Source organism: Salvelinus sp. IW2-2015, linkage group LG20, assembly GCF_002910315.2.
Source record: "Salvelinus sp. IW2-2015 linkage group LG20, ASM291031v2, whole genome shotgun sequence".
Classification (NCBI taxonomy): domain Eukaryota; kingdom Metazoa; phylum Chordata; class Actinopteri; order Salmoniformes; family Salmonidae; genus Salvelinus; species Salvelinus sp. IW2-2015.
Genome location: NC_036860.1, coordinates 36,626,746 through 36,633,040, shown reverse-complemented (window position 1 = coordinate 36,633,040; position 6,295 = coordinate 36,626,746).

Here is a 6,295-nt window from a genome sequence, read left to right as displayed (position 1 = left end):
CTGAGTCTTGGTTGTCATTTATGGCTATTCTTTACTGTGCACAACAACTGATTTTATTTTATTTTTTTAAATAGATTTTCGTGATATTCAATTTGTAGTTAGTCTTGTCCCATCACTGCAACTCCCCTATGGACTCGGGAGAGGCAAAGGTCGAGAGCCATGAGTCCTCCGAACAGGACCCTGCTAAGCCGCACTGCTTCTTGACACACTGCTYGCTTAACCCGGAAGCCGCACCAATGTGTTGGTGGTAACACCGTCCAGCTGGTGACCGAAGTCAGTGGGGCCAATTGTGCGCCGCCTCATGGGAGTCACGGCCGGCTGTGACACAGCCTGAGATCAAACCCGGGTCTGTAGTGACGCCTCAAGCACWGCGAYGCAGTGCCTTAGACCGCTGTGCCACTCGGGAGGCCCAACTACCTAATTTTCTAAAGATTACATCATAATCTGTCCTTGTAACCCACACTCTTGATAACCTCAACCACTGCTTCCTGCTCCAGAATTTACAATAATGTTGAATGATGCATTGCCCAACAAACTGCATGTAATGGATCTAATTTACTGGTGAGTGGATGCTATTTCATTTCATTGCTGTAAGTAGTTAAGGAAAGAAAAACAGAATACAGTGTAATATAAATTGTCTGATTTATCAAGGTTGTATAAATCAAGAGTACCAAGAGATGTGTTTACCGTATGTGTAGAACAACACAAAGTACAGGCCAAAAGGAGTGGTCTTACACTCAACTGACAATCAAAACCTTCTTCCATTGATTTAACCTTGAACATTCAGAGTCTGACTCTTCAAACCAAAATCATCAGTGAAGAAACCGTGTACCTTTTAAGTTCTGCCTCAAACCCCATGTCCAAGTTATATTACATTTCAAGTATAACAAATGAGAGAGCTCTGTCATTCAATGAGTTTTCATATCATCAATCTGTCAATGAAGACACCGGTGCCCCTGGTGAACCACATCACAGACTCGGGCATGTTTGCTGTGAAACTCTGGGGGGCACTGACAGACAGACTGGAGAGAAGTGAGATGTTAGAGTTGAGCCACTGAGCCAGTGACTGCTGGTTTGAGAGCAGATGTCTGCCAATGACTGGTGTACTGTCCGTGACCTTACTGTGGCTGCAGCTGTGTTCATTTTGTGACTTTACCCAAAGCTATGCTTGAGGGCATATCCATGGTTGTGAACATAATAACCTGAGAACTGAACAGGTCCCCTGTGTATAGTAGGAGTGGGCCCAGCCTTCAAATGTCTTTGGTGTGGTCTCGTAGCCTGTAGGTTGGAGGAAATGGAGCGTAGGCTTGGACTGGGTAGAAATGATTCTGCAACCAATGAGATTGTGGAGAGATTACAAGAGTTATCTAACTAAACAGTGATTCTCTATCTTATCATGGGGGACCACAAGTGCCTATTGTACAGTATTCAATTACAGCTGAGGATCATCTATTGAAACTGCTCCTCATTATACTGTAGTACATCATGTACTCTGGCTGTACCAGCAACCTGTTAATTAATGACCTCTCGTCTTGTAGGATAAATGATGCGTCTAGTGCTTTCTCAGTACTCAGTGTGGGTGGACCATTTCCTTCTCTTGCTCTTCTCTCTATTGATGCAGGGTCATACAGGCATCAAGTTCAGGGTGCAACTTTCACTGGTGATGGGGGGATATGTCCACCTCTGAAATTGCATTTTGTCCCTCCAGTTTCATCATTGAATTGTGATACAAAACAGCACGGTGTGCTTTAGCGGCCATGAGGACACTCCCCGAGTGGTTGGGTAGGCTGTTTGGACTGTATATATACATGCCCCCCCACTGCTAAAACCCCTGCCAATGTTCCTCAGCAGCCTGAAAGGCATCTTGTCCAGGATTGACAAGAAGTGGGTGCCAGCCCTTTCCGTATGTTTCACCAGAGCAAGATAAGAATGTGTGACGCAGGGATGGTAGATTTTCCTAAACAAACATCTCATAATGTTCAGCATGAGGACTCAACATGCATTTTAAGCATATACAACACAAACATATTACAACTTAACCACACTACTAAGCACACTTAAAGATGTGACATACTGCAGTGTATCACGGTTATTTTCAACCACAATAAGGTTGGAGTAAGGATGGAGATCCCCCCCTGCGATGATTGGGTTGCAGAGGAAGACAGTGTGTGGGACCAAAAGTGTTACGATGACCAGAAACAGCCATTTCAGGCCTAACATGGGTACACTGACCCCAAAAAGAAAGCCCTTAACCATAAGTGAGTACACGGTGGCCATACCCATATGGGAGAGGGATACAGAAACTAACACATCCACTTGATTCTGGGCAGATGCACCAAACAGTACCAGCCCCAGGATTGTGTACAACACCCCTGTGCTGATAGAGAGCAACTGAAACATCAGAAGGAACCAAACAGCGCCCACACTCTTCTCAATCCCACCACAGAGGAGCACCAGGACCCCAATGCTGAGGAGTAGCTAGGTCACTGTCTTGTGGTGGAAGGAGTATGTGATGAGTTTGTGTACCACAAAGGAAGAGGAGAGGATTAAAACTGAAATAAACGGGTTGACAGACATCCGMGGCATTGATGTGTTGTGCTCTAGCTTGCTGCTGTAGCCTACTGGCACCAYCTGTTACATCATTAACGTTAGCTACACGTTGTAGCAAGCTAGATAACGTTACAACAGCCCCATTCAAATTAGCTAGCTACAGTAGCTACCGAGCATATGATTCTTAAATCACTCAGTCCCTCCTTKCCCATTGGCAAAAACTGTAGTTCCAAGACTTTAGACATCCTCTGATAAACCGARATATGCAGTGACAGTAAACAAAACAAATGATACTATAATGACAGCAACAATGACACTTGTTAGCCTGAACTCAGGAGTAAAACTCTTGAACCTCTGAACCACATCTTTCTAAACTATTCGGGTGATCATTTTGATGCTCTTGCATAATTGTCAAACTACTAGAGGATAATCAATCACAATACAAAATGTCAGTTGTAATATTCATAGTGTAAACATAACTGAATGTAATTGGATGCATTTACCGCCATATCATACTGTGCTATGATTGTTAAGACGACCCAAATGGTTAGGTCATGGTCAGTTTGATCCTGGTTGGCGATACGTGAACATGCCAGTTATAGCTAGCTAATAAGAGCTACGTTAGAAATATCCTGTAGTACTGCATTTTATTATTTTGTACAAAGTGTGTAAAACAAGACTCAGTTACGACACTTTTCCTCCAATATTGGACAAGAACTTGAGTAGCTAGCTTGCTAAACCAAAACAAAACAAAGTACTGGACTCCGCATTTGGATTAATCACTTTCACAACCCAACACCAAGATCATGAGTGCGCTAAGGCAGTGCTGCATTTAAGACATTTCCACCTGCTGGCTTGTGCCTGAAATGTGATGACAAAGAGTCCTCAACAGCTCATTTGAGTTAGATAGAAAGCTAGATAGATATATTTGATTTGACAGTTTAATAAAATAATAAAAACCGTTTAATTAATAAACATGACAGGCCAGGGACAACACAATAAAGTAAACGGCTTCCATTGTGGTCCCTTAATGTTACTCAAAGTAAAACAATATAAAAAATATATTTGGCAAGGAATGGTTTCTTCATTGATAATCATGTTGGCCTATCTATGTAAAACGTCCCACCATCGATACAACCATTACCAGTCAGTAAGTTATAATAAGCACATCACGTTCGTTATTGAGCCCAACCAGTGAGAAGATGATACCCACCGGCTCCAAACAGCCTTTTTCTTGTGACGTTTTATGCGCAGTCATAAAGTTGACCTAAAATGACGTAACCATGCAATCATTCACTACATAACTGTGTTCAGATTTGATTTAATCTGTACAATAGTTTTCTTCACTCGAGTTGTTGCAGGTAATCTTTGGCCTTTTGTGGCACCTCCGTTCCCTACATAAATTACATATATAGGGAATAGGGTGCCATTTTGGATGCCATCTTTGTGTGTGTCTGTGTGTGAGTCAGGATGTTTTTGTGTCAATTCATTGATGGAAATATTTCCCTCAGAAAGAAAAGATGGATGTAATGATGAGAGAATAACAAAAGAGCTTTAAGACGCCGCCTTATGTGGTAAATATCAAAATATTGTTTGTTTTGTCCTGTTTTTGTTATCTTACACATTTTAAATTGAGTGTTGTGTTTGACATTGAAACAGTGAGGGTGAACACCCCTGATTCCGTGTTGTGGCCAACCGGCAAGGTGCACAGAGGCAAGCCTGTAAGTCATATCTGACCTGAAACAAAAACACATACCCATTAGTTATGGCATTCTGCATGTACAAACTGAGTTATCAGAATTAAGCAAATGCAGATATCCCTATCTACCTCATTGAATGCTGTCTTACAGTCTACTTCATGCAGACCCTCAGATCCACAAAAGGCCTGTAAGTCACTTCAATTCAACCACATAACAGTATTATATTATTATGATACACAATTCAAGGCCAAAATGAGCAAAGCAGGTGTTGAATTCAATTCTTTACTGTTAACAGCCAATCATTGTGAGCTATGGGCAGGAACCAAACATCTGGGATGATGGAGCGTCAATCCAGAGCCTTCAGCCAGGTCAGACATCTCTGCTGTTCCATAGAGACACAACAGATAGATCAATCTGTTGATTCATATGGCCATTTTGGTTGGCTTGGTTGAATTGGCCAATATCCATTTGAGAATGCGAAAAGAACCGTATACTATGGAAGGGTCTTTGCACCAACCCTAATTTTATGGATGGCATTTATCTGCATTTCAGTACCATGTTTGCTACCTACTTTTGTACAAACCATGTTGGATTGCCTACGTATTCTAAACTTTCCTTGAGGGTCAATGCCCAGTGTATTCTATGGCTCCATGAGTACAGCCTTTTCTCTGTCTCTCAGTCTGGAAGGGTGACTCGGCGGCATCAGAGAGAAAAAATGAGACGTGATCTCATCCTCCAGTTCTTGATGACTTTTCCATCTACTCCTTCACTGACTGTGAATCGGAGGTAAAAGAGTTTCCCTACCGTCCATGTCTGTTTGTTGAGTGACATCTACTGTGAGGGGATGGTCTCTGACTAGTTGACTCTGAATACAAACAGTGTGATGATGAGGATCATGAAAGAGGACACACCGCTAATTTGAGGATGGAAAGGTGACCCANTAAACCACGTCAGATGTTGCCATTTCCAGCTACACATTATTTTGTAATTATTTGTTATGAAACTATTTTATCCAATGTTAAACAAATCACATAACAATCCGATTGAATAGATATTCATTTMAAATATATCTAATGTATTGTTTGCATTCGGTACATTTAAAAACCCGCATCCACTCAGTTGTCATTTTCTGCTGACTAATTTGGCWGCTATTTGGCAACCCAGAATCCACGGGACGTCTCTACCCTAAACCCTTACATAATCATTTTATATTTGAACATCAATGGGGATGTCCCAAGGATCCGTGGAAAATTCGCTGAGGGCAGGGATGGGCAAAAATGACAATATACCATAAAGATCAATGTATCAAAATAAACTATAAAATACTTTTTAATTGTGTCATTTATTTAATCAGAATAAATGTATTTTGTATTTTAAAATACACAAATAGAATTGCAAGTAGCCAGCCCGAAAAGAACAGCCCGAGTAGCGCAGTGGTCTAAGGCACTGCATCTCAGTGCAAAAGGCATCACTATAGTCCCTGTTTCGATTCCAGGCTGTATCACATCCGGTCGTGATTGGGAGTCCCATAGAGCGGCGCACAATTGGCCCAGCGTCGTCCGGGTTTGGCCGGGGTAGGCTGTCATTGTAAATAAGAATTTGTTCTTAACTGACTTAACTGACTATATAAAAACAACATTCTCAGTAACGGTTACAAAAACGTTTTACGTGATATGTTGTTGTTTTTCTACATTAGTTGAGCAAGTCACTCTGAAGAAGATTGTCTGCTAAATTACCAAAATGTAAATGTATATTTAAGCAATAAGGCACGAGGGGTGTGCTAAATTCTTGAACTGCACTATTGGTTAAGGGCTTGTAAAGTAAGCATTTCACGGTAAGGTCTACACTTGTTTTCGAGTGACAAATAAAGTTTGATTTCCTTTGATTTATATGACCAATATACCACTGGCTAAGGGCTGTGTCCAGGCACTCCACGATGCGTCTAGCTGTGGTATATTGGCCATATACCACAAACCCCCGATGTGCCTTATTGCTATTATAAACTGCTTACCAACGTAATTAGAGCAGTAAAAATACATGTTTTG